Source organism: Eurytemora carolleeae, unplaced genomic scaffold, assembly GCF_000591075.1.
Source record: "Eurytemora carolleeae unplaced genomic scaffold, Eaff_2.0 scaffold139, whole genome shotgun sequence".
NCBI lineage: Eukaryota > Metazoa > Arthropoda > Copepoda > Calanoida > Temoridae > Eurytemora > Eurytemora carolleeae.
In genome coordinates this window covers 374,307-385,803 of record NW_019396175.1, presented here as the reverse complement: position 1 = coordinate 385,803, position 11,497 = coordinate 374,307, and the positions used below count along the sequence as shown (strand labels likewise).

Below are 11,497 nucleotides of genomic sequence, written 5' to 3'. Positions count from 1 at the left end.
GGTGAAAAGATATGAAAAACCTTGACTAACTGGTAGAGGACCCACGATATCAACATGTACGTGAGAGAATCTCCTGGTTGGTACTGGAATAGAGGGAAGGCATGAACATGGGATGAGATCTTGGATTTTTGACAAGGAATGCAGGATTTTGCCCACAACCCGACATCTCTGGACATTCCCGGCCAGACAAATCTCGACGACATCAATCTTCTGGAAGCTCTGACACCTGGGTGAGAAATACTGTGTAACTGCTCGAAAAGCTTGCGGCGGAGCTGCAGGGGAACCAGAGGACGAAGAGAACCAGCTGAAACGTCACATAAAATATGACTAGAACCCACGGGATGAGCAATCACTGTTAGAGATGGGTTTAACTTCATTTCTTGCACGGATGGGCAAACTGTTTGAAAATTTGATAAACTTGAAACATCTAAAGTATGCAACACTTGTTCACTTAAAAGATCTCCGCCCGGAGCTGGGACCAAAACGGATGTAAAATCTTTTTTAAAACGCTCCTTGGACTGAGGGAGAAAACTTGATTTCTCGGTTTCTGACACCTCCGACACCTCCGACACCTCCGACACCTCCGACACCTTGGAACCAGGAACTGGAGGGGAGTGAGGTTGAACAGGGGTAGGGGAGAGCTGAGGTGGTGAGACAGGATTTGGAGCGGAGCAAGGTTTAACAGGACCTGGAGAAGCGGAGCAAGGTTTAACAGAACCTGGAGAAGATGAGTTAGGCTTAGGATTCGGAGTGGGTAGGGGTGAAATGGGGCGAGAGAGGGCGTCAGCTACCAAATTCTCCTTACCAGGGACGTGGATAATGGAGCTAGTAAACTCTGCCAGGTATGCAAGTTGGCGCTGTTGACGAGCTGACCACGGAGGACTCGTCCTGAACAATGCATGAGTTAAAGGTTTGTGGTCAGTTAAAATTGTGAAATCTCTACCTTCTAGCATGAATCTGAAGTGACGAACAGATGAAAAGGCTGCCAGGAGCTCTCTGTCAAAGGCGGAGTACTTCTTCTCGGCATCAGAAAGTTTCTTAGAGAAGAAAGCAAGCGGAGACCAGGATCTATCTCGGAGCTGTTGTTGAAGGACGGCTCCGATGTGAGAATCTGAGGGGTCCACGGCGAGAGAAATTGGTGCGTTGCATTGTGGATGGACCAACTCTGGAACGGATGAGAGGAGTTGTTTAGCTTTGGAGAAGGCGGAACTCATGAGTGGGGTCCAAGAGATGGTTTTTCCAGGTCCCTTGAGAGCATCAGTGAGAGGAGCCAGCACTCTAGCCGCAGAACGAATAAACTTCCTGTAGAAATTGACCATCCCGAGGAACCTCTGAAGACTGGGCTTGTCTGTTGGCTGAGGAAAGGCGGAGATGGCGGCGGAATGCTTCAATAGAGGGGAACAACCTGAGGGAGTGAGACGGTGTCCCAAAAACTCAATCTCCTTCACCGCGAACTGACACTTAGGAAGACCAATAGTGAGACCATACTCACGGCAAAGGAGAAGAACATCCCGAAGATGCTGGACGTGGGAGGTCAGATCCTTACTGAAAACCAGGATGTCATCGACGTAAACAAAACAGTAAGGCAGATCTCCTAAGATTTGATCCATCAAACGTTGAAACGTATTTCCAGCATTCCGCAACCCAAAAGGCATCACCAAGAACTCAAACATCCCGAAAGGAGTGATGGTGGCGGTCTTCTCAATGTCCTCCTGAGCTACAGGCACTTAAGAAATATCCCTTCTGAAGATCTAACTTGGAGAAGATAGTTGAACCACTGACTCGTGAAGAAAAATCGGCGATGTTGGGAAGAGGATAACGATCAGGCACCGTGGCAATGTTAAGACGGCGGTAATCGCCGCAGGGTCTCCATCCTCCATCCTTCTTCTTGACCATATGTAGTGGAGAAGCCCAGGGCGAAGTAGAACGGCGGATAATGCCTGCCTTTTCCATGGCGGAGAACTCAGCTTTAGCTATAGCAAGTTTAGCAGGATCCAACCGGCGGGCTTTGGAAAAAACCGGCGGGCCAGGGTTGGTAAGAATGTGATGACGAACCTTGTGACGTGGAGTAGAAGCAGTGAAACCATTGAATTGGATTTCTCTAGAAGTATTCCGGAAGACGACATTCATATCCGCCACAGGTTTTAATAAGTAATTGGAAAAATTCTCATCGATTTTTGCTTGAGAGCGCGAAACCTTTAAATCCCAGTGGACATCTGTAAGTGTAATTTCAAGTGTCTCTCTATGCAAAGATCGCATTGCCAGATTCACAAGAGTACCCTTGAAACTATTATCTGATCAATAATTAGGAAGACAATGTAATTTTTCAAGGTTTAAAAGTATTTAATTTTAAAAAATTCTATCTATTTTCCTACAGTAAAATGCGAAATTAACTTTTGTAGAAAACCCACAATTGAAAAAAATTAGTTTCTATAATTATAAAAAGTGATATAAAATTCATATTTGATCATTCAAAGCTTTTCAGGGTATCGGGAATTGTCATCTTTGCATGGATGGTCACTTGAAATTACACATACAGTCCCTTTAAGGTATGCACATCCTCAATTAATTATCAAATATTTATCTGTTTTGTTCCAGTACGTCATAGATAGATAAGATAAGATAAGATAGAAGAAAACGTACTTTTTTGATTTTAAAAAATATTTGTACTGCGTATAATTCACATTATTAAACACCTTTTAACTTTGTATCATGGGACACTCGGTGTTTTCCAAAACATTAACTTTGGTTCTCAGATTGTTTTAAGCTAAATTTCTTTTTTAATTTTTTAATTTTAACATTTTTTTTCCACGGACAACACCGGGCCCTTCAGCTAGTATAATATAAATAAACAAATATTTTTTATTTTTTTCAAGAACCTTCTTTAAGTTTTGATACACAAAATAATTATAAACAACTTTGTAACTTGTTTTTTTTCTGTTCTGTCTTGATAAGATTTGATAATGTTAATTAACGGTTTAATCCAGCTGTCTCCATTTTCCACGGTTAGTATTATATAAAAGGGACTGTACACGTTTTATTTCAAGTGACCTGTATGTGGCATGTTAGATTTAGAACGGTACCCTTTAAACATTTGACCATTACATGCCAGATTCTGGACCGCTTAGGAACCTTGTTCACCTGACAAGACACTAACACGATGTCTTTTTATATAGTTTAGTTTGAAAAGCACGGAATTCTCCCATGTCGTTGATACAGGTTGCCGGAGTGATTCGGACATGACAATCTAGAAATGAGGTCCACTTGAAATTACGTATACAGTCCCTTTAGTTGCAAGAATTTTTATGACTGATTTTATAAGAAATATTTATTTAATATTTTGATAAAACAGCTTTAAATATGAACACACAGGACTTAACACGTTTTCAGCACAAAATGTATAAAACGCCTGGATATACATGGTGTTGAATTGAACATTTAAAAACGACAAAATATGATTTTGAATGTAAATTTCATCTAATAGACAGGTATTCCTTTAAAACATGAGTAAATAGACCTTGATTTAATTTTAATAAAATTTTCTTGAAATTTGAATTAAGGTCTGTTAGACATCACAACACTTGATGCATATTTATTGTCATCTTTAAATTGTCATAAATAATGGAATTTTTTATAGAGACTAATAAAAGTACACTTTCGATAAAGAGTACTTATTCTGTGTAGACTTTATATATACAACCTCCAAACAAAAAGATTAAACTTCTGCAACCAAATTGCTTGTTTTTACAGTGCTATGAAACTAAAATCTGAAACCTATTTGTTTATCATGTATCACAAAACACTGCTAAAAAAGGTAACCTGAAGAATTACGGATTCTGAAAGCAATCCTAGGAATTTTTCAAGCAATTCCTGTCGAGCCTTTTATGAAAATACTTTTAAACTGTGAGATATCCATTTTGTAAAAAATATTTGATTGTTATCTGTATAGTAAAGTTGTATAACTTTTAAAGACTGGGTCGACTTTGATGTGTTTCAACGCCTAGGTCTTTGAGTTTATCTACCCCTGTTTTGTAGCCCTAGACATTTAGATTAAAGCAAGGTTCTAATGCAAGGAAAGTTAACTCTTGCGTTTACTCTGCGTACATATTGAAACCAGTTCTCTCTGGGTGGAATTTGTAAACAAGAATAGATGAATCAGTGTTTGTTTAATATCCGAGGAGGTTAAAAGCATTAAATCTTGATAATGTTGATAATTCACATGTGAAAATTATGCATAATAGTTTCCTATGACCAGAATATTTCATTGATTTTTTTATGTGAAAGACGGATCTCATGTCAGGCTTCGACATCCGTCTTGTGTTTACATTACCGCCCAGAGACAGTACACTTCAGTACAAAAGATGCGTACACCTCTGAAATAACTTTCTGAAACCAGGCATTTTCTTGTAAAATTTAATCTTCTTACCTCTAAAGAATATATTTCGCAAAGGAATTGAGTTTTTGGCACAAGCTCTTATTTTCTAATACCTATTTCTTTGCAACCCAATGGCGTAGACCTTAGATAATTCAAACTATGAATTTTGTTAGACTAAATAATCTCAATTTGAAATATCAAAGGTGTACACCATCAGATTGATTAGATACAGGGATTATAAAATGTAAGTTTGTGGCAAAGACTGAATTCCTTTCTCTAACATTTTTTATTGGCAATATTTTTTTCTGCATGCTTTAATCCTCATTGGGTTGGGTCACTGGGTGATGTGAGCTACCATTCAAATTTGGGCCTGATCGGTTTAGCATTTTTGGCGCTTTTTGGAAACAAACAAACAGACAAACAAACAAGTTAAAAATACATTAATAGATTGAATTGAATGATTTTTATTTCTATTTCTATTTTTTGTTTATTTAAATATAGTCACATATAAGTCAGTCCAAGCTATCATAACAATTTACTTTATTTGAACATACAAAAACTCCTCAGTATTAACTACATTTACTTTGAGTTAAGTAAATAAATTTTGTTTAATTTTTTGTTAAAAGATAATTTAAAGATAATTAAAGAATCCTAAAAATATATTTTTCTTGTTTAAATTTGTCTAATCCAAGAGTGCTCGTGGAAGTTGGAACAAAACCGTTCGTTTTCAACCTGAATATAATACAAAGACGATGTTAAAGGGATGATGAAGTAAACTAACTATAAGACGATGATGTTAAAGGGGTGATGAAGTAAACTAACTATAAGACGATGTTAAAGGGATGATGAAGTAAACTAACTATAAGACGATGTTAAAGGGGTGATGAAGTAAACTAACTATAAGATGATGTTAAAGGGATGATGAAGTAAACTAACTAAAAGACGATGTTAAAGGGATGATGAAGTAAACTAACTATAAGACGATGTTAAAGGGGTGATGAAGTAAACTAACTATAAGCCGATGTTAAAGGGTTGATGAAGTAAACTAACTATAAGATGATGTTAAAGGGGTGATGAAGTAAACTAACTATAAGACGATGTTAAAGGGATGATGAAGTAAACTAACTATAAGACGATGTTAAAGGGGTGATGAAGTAAACTAACTATAAGATGATGTTAAAGGGATGATGAAGTAAACTAACTATAAGACGATGTTAAAGGGGTGATGAAGTAAACTAACTATAAGATGATGTTAAAGGGATGATGAAGTAAACTAACTATAAGACGATGTTAAAGGGATGATGAAGTAAACTAACTATAAGACGATGTTAAAGGGATGATGAAGTAAACTATTAACTATGATATTGAAGAAATTTATAGAAAAACTAATAATTGATGAAGAATCCTAGCAATGAGAATCTAAGTGAATAGTGTATCAAAAAATCAAAAAAATCTAAAAAACGATTTTTAAAATGATTTTGTTGCATTTCAAAACGAAAAAACTTGTTGGTGGTCTTGTAAACTTGAAACACGTTATTTTACCTAGATTTAATTCTAAGAGAAATGTTCTCTCAAAATTTTCTAGGATTTTACTTGCTTAAAGGGACTGTAAAGGAAAAATGAAAGGGGGTATAGGATGAAACCTGAGAATCTCAGGCGTTAAACAATACATATAAGACATCTATCTGATGTTCCTTTCTCGAGAAATTGAAATAAAACTGTGTCAAAATTATGCAAAAAAGGACATATGTCAGATTTTGTATAAAAGTTGTAGCATTAAACAGATCATATTCAACAATTATGCAACCAATCTAAAAACGACTATATCCCACAGGAGCCTGAGAATATCAGGTTTTCTCATATTATGATTTTTTATCTCGCATCTTGCATTTTTAATAGATATAATTGATAATATTATTACATATAGTCCGTATTACGTCAAAATAACTTCAGTCAATGACAGTGCAGTATCGTTGTCACGTGGTACAGACAGAAATCACGTGACCAGTATACTGCACTGCCATTGGGTGAAATACTGGTGACGTAATACGGACTATACGGATTAAATGTAATAATATTATCAATTAGGTTATAAAAAAATGCAAAATGCAAATAAAATAATTATAACAAGAGCAAACCTGAGATTTTCAGGTTGCTGTGAGATATAGTCGTTTTCATATTGGTTGCGTAATTGTTGAATATGATCTGTTTAATGCTACAATTTTTATACAAATTCTGACATATGTCCTTTTTGGTATAATTTTTACACAGTTCTTATTCTCAGGTTTTATCCTATACCCCCTATCATTGTTCCTTAACAAAAATATTAAATTAATTTTCCTTGTTATATTTTATTTATTTAACTAACTTGAAGATAAGAGGAGAAATCTCAAGAACTTTCTCAAATTCCATTTTTCGAGTCCAGTGGATAGGATTCACAACTTCTAAAATTTAAAGGGACTGTAGACATAGTTTCGAGTCCAGTGGATAGGATTCACAACTTCTAAAATCTCAAGAACTTTCTCAAATTCCATTTTTCGAGTCCAGTGGATAGGATTCACAACTTCTAAAATTTAAAGGGACTGTAGACATAGTTTCAAGTGATTTAATTAAAGAATCGCAACGATATTCTTTAAGCCTTTACAGTCTATGACAATAAGGAAGATATCTTCGTTTTTCTATCTTAAAAGATGTTATTAAAACTTCGTTTTCTCTGTAGCATATCTGCAAGTCACAATTTTACAGAGCAACCAAAATTAAAAGCTATCAGTTTTCATCTAGAAAAATAAAGATCTCAATCAATATATTGATCAAACAAAGGTTTAAATGGTAATTAGAACATGGAAAGTCCCTTAAAACTAAAATTTACATCGTCAGCCCCTTCTACTTCAGATTATTTTTGGTATTTCTGATTTAGCATCTTTAATGATTAACTCAAAAACTTAATTTAAAAAAAAGTTTCTCTACAAGAAGCCCACAACAAATTAAAAAGTCGATTAAGTTTTTTTTTTTTAATTATAAGTTTGTAAAAAAAATTCTGGAAAAGCAATTTCTTATCCTATTCATCTTAATTTTACCTGGGAAACCTTCAAATCCTCCGTATCCAACAGATTGGGGAGTCCTAGATAAACAATTTAATTTATTTTTATTTAGTATAATAGTACGTCATAAACGTATCGATCTATTCACTTCAATTCCATATTATTTCAAAAAATAATTTGTTAATTTACCATCATCTTCTTCAAACCCCACCAACGTTGTTTATTGGCTTTTAAATCAAATAAAAGCTAATTTCCTTTAATAGAAATATATAAAAATCTTCTTTAATTTTCCCGAACCTTTATTGGAAAAGTAGCTACGAATTTTCAAGTAAACCTCAAATTAATTACGAAGGTATCATTTAAACATTTGTTTTATCAAGTATACTAATCCTTCTTTTTCTCTCTGAAAATCTATTATTTTCAATTGTACTAAAAGTGAGGATTTATTCCGAAGTGGTAATAACTGATTTCAACTGATCTACACGATTTCATTTTTTTTATGGTCGTATGCTGCAATTTTCTCAATTTGTATAGGCGCTACGTTCTTCGGTATGAGACGTCTTTAACAATTTTCTCCTTATAGACGCAACAGATAGAAGTAAGATTAGTAGCGATCAAACCCCTCTCATTTTTCGCGAACACTCCCTTTAAATGGATCGAGAGTCACTTGAAATTACGTTATTAGTTACTTTAATAAAATAATTTGAATTACACCTTGAATACTTCTGAACATCATCATCTATGTAGATTCTCTTCTCTGCTTCTACCTTCAAATTTAATGTTCTAATTAAAACTAAAACGGAAATCAGAACTGTTGGTTCTGTAAATTTCGAGTTCAATCATTGAGCTCCATCTTTTGCAGATCTACGAATTGATATAATTCCTCTTCGATATCCCGTAGCAATCGTACCCTGTGGCTGGGGATACCGTACCCTGTGGCTGGGGATAACTTAAATAAGGGATCAAGCACTTATTCTCAAATTAAAAGTACCCACATTGGATATCGACATAAAGCTAAGTACTTAAATTGGATATCGACATAAAGCTAAGTACTTAAATTAGATATCGACATAAAGCTAAGTACTTAAATTGGATATCGACATAAAGCTAAGTAATTAAATTGGATATCGACATAAAGCTAAGTAATTAAATTGGATATCGAAATAAAGCTAAGTACTTAAATTGGATATCGACATAAAGCTAAGTACTTAAATTGGATATCGACATAAAGCTAAGTACTTAAATTGGATATCGACACAAAGCTAAGTACTTAAATAGGATATCGACATAAAGCTAAGTACTTAAATTGGATATCGACATAAAGCTAAGTACTTAAGTTGGATATCGACATAAAGCTAAGTACTTAAATTGGATATCGACATAAAGCTAAGTACTTAAATTGGATATCGACTTACAGCTTTCAAGATTTACGAGACTCCACACAAAAGTTTTGATTCAGGATTATTCAGGATTAAAAGGAATATTCCTCATTTATCTCGACAATATCTGTTTCAAAAGAGGACAATCGTAATAGGACGTTTTAAATATGAAGCGTAAAGCGAGATAGCACTGATGATAAGGACGCAAATTGAGGACGCATATTGGGGACGCACATTATTTAAATCACTAGAAAAGTTTTAGATTAGCGAGATTCAATCAAGATTGTTGCATACCAAAAAACTAGCTTTTATTAAGGAATGTATCTTAATACAACATTGCAGCTATCTGCATGTTGTTTTCTAAAAATTTTGAAAATTTAAAATTGTTTTTGATTTGTATATTATTATATTGTATATTATCTGGTATCTATAATCTATACCTGGAGTGCTTGATCTCTGCTGCACATCAGCCTAAAAAATCAACATTTTCATGTGCAGCTGTTGTACAGTTGCAATTTGTTTGGTCTGTGTAGCTTGATCTTTAACAGAGCTGAAAACTTTATAATGGTGGATATCGAGATCAATACTTGATCTCCTCTTTTCATTAATCTCAAGATTGATTTAATCTTTAGTTTTTATCCTGGAAAGTGCATAAAATTAAACCAATCAGTGTCGATTCAAGAATCTGGACATCCAATCACAAGCCAAGAAATTTTGAAATTTTGCGCGCGCAATCAATAAAAGAACTCTCATTGGTTGCAGTAGGAAATTCCAAAAGAGAGGAATAAAAGAAAATCAGAACTGTCCACAGTGCATGTGTTCAGAGATTTAGCAATCGGGATTAAGGGTATCCAATTCAAAAGTTTTCAGCTCAGGCCAGATTAACTTCAGTATAAAAATGTAAGATAATGCTTAAAACTGTATAAAAATGGTATAAAATGTAAACAATTGTAAACAACTGTATAAAACGTTTTATAAAATGTTTTAAATTGTTTTAAACTGCATAAAATTGTATAAAAATGTATAAAGCTGTATAAATATGTATAAAACTGTATACAAATGTATAAAACTGTATAAAGCTGTATAAAAATGTATAAAATTGTATAAAAATGTATAAAACTGTAAAAAAATGTTTAAAAAAGAACCTTGGAATAATGGTTGAGTATATTAACAATAGGAGGCCAGACATTGCACTAGACAGTTTCTCTCAACAATTTTACTTTTATCTATAAATCTATCTATCTATCTATCTATCTATCTATCTATCTATCTATCTATCTACCTACCTATGGTTGAAATCAGGGGGGGGGAAACAATAAACTACTCGTTATTCAAGCTTAATCATGATTGACGACAGTGTTCTGCAATTTCCTTGACTGTAGTCATGTTGGGTGTCTGTACCAAAAGAGTGTGCGTGTGTAATACCGAACTCGTCTGCAAAGCAGTGCCAGGAATGCCAGACCAGCGCCATTTCCTTTCCCTTTATTCCTTTTCCCTGGTTGAAATCTGTAAATCTGTAAATGTTAAATCTCTTGAAGGATTTTCACTGAATTCAACAAATATCTCAAGAAGTTATTCTATAATTTTATATATTCTAGATTTGATCAAATTTATATTTTTAAAATATCAAATACAACAGATTAAGAAATACGGCAGGTTTCTTAGTTTCAAATGCAGTTTCTGGTTTCTAGTTCCTGGTTCCTGGTTCCTGGTTTCTAGTTCCTGGTTTCTAGTTCCTGGTTACTGGCTCCTGGTTTCTAGTTCCTAGGGTTGGTTCTTGGTACCTGGTTTCGGGTTCCTAGGGTTGGTTCTTGGTACCTGGTTTCTGGTTCCTGATTCCGGTTTCTGGTCTTTGGTTCCTGGTCTTTGGTTCCTGGTCTTTGGTTCCTGGTCTTTGGTACCTGGTTCCTGGTTGCTTGTTTTCTGATTCCTGGTTCCTGTTTCCTTGTTCCTAGTTCCTAGTTCCTAGTTCCTAGTTCCTAGTTCCTTGCTCAATGCTCCATGCTCCATGCTCCATGCTCCATGCTCCATGCTCCATGCTCCATGCTCCATGCTCCATGCTCCATGCTCCATGTTCCATGCTCCATGCTCCATGCTCCATNTGAAGTACACTAGAAAGGGTTCAGTGGAGAGTATCAGACACCGACAATAACCAGAACAATATTAGGATTGTATGGTTGTTCCTGGTTCCTGGTGCTTGGTTCCTGGTTACTGGTTCCCTGTTCCTGGTTACTGATTCCTGATTCCTGGTTCTAGTACTTGGATATACAGATCATGGTTCATGTCCCTGGTTGCTGGAATTCCTGGTTCCTATCTCTTGTTCCTGGTTCCCGGTTCCTGGTTCCTGGTTCCTGGTTCCTGGTTCCTGGTTCCTGGTTCCTGGTTTCTGGTTCCTGGTTCCTGGTTTCTGGTTCCTGGTTTATTGTTCTGGTAAATAAGATATCAGTCAAAAACATTCAATAAAAATATTAAGCCCGTTCGACCCGTTTTGAGTTTGGCCTACCTTGCCTAGGGATTTAGACAGAATGAGCAATTTAGTTTAGTAGATAGTATTTGCTTTGGGGAGATAAATTCAAATATTAAAATCTTTTAAACTTTATTTCTTTTTCTCTGTGTGGGAATTTGTTCACGGAGCGTGAAATAATCCCGGAATGAAAACCTGGAGAACCTGCTCAAATTAGAATTTTAATCCGGAGTATTTT

General features: G+C 35.1%; 1 long non-coding RNA gene across 1 annotated transcript; it reads right to left on the bottom strand.

Annotated features, from left to right (window-relative positions):
• Positions 1-6,861: 6,861 nt before the first annotated feature.
• LOC111697226 (uncharacterized) lies at positions 6,862-9,988 on the bottom strand. Its single transcript, XR_002764251.1, has 5 exons — positions 9,941-9,988; positions 9,236-9,266; positions 8,131-8,183; positions 7,453-7,496; positions 6,862-6,941 (listed from the first exon to the last, which is right to left on the bottom strand). It is a non-coding gene; the product is annotated as an uncharacterized LOC111697226 (long non-coding RNA).
• Between the last annotated feature and the right edge of the window lie 1,509 nt (positions 9,989-11,497).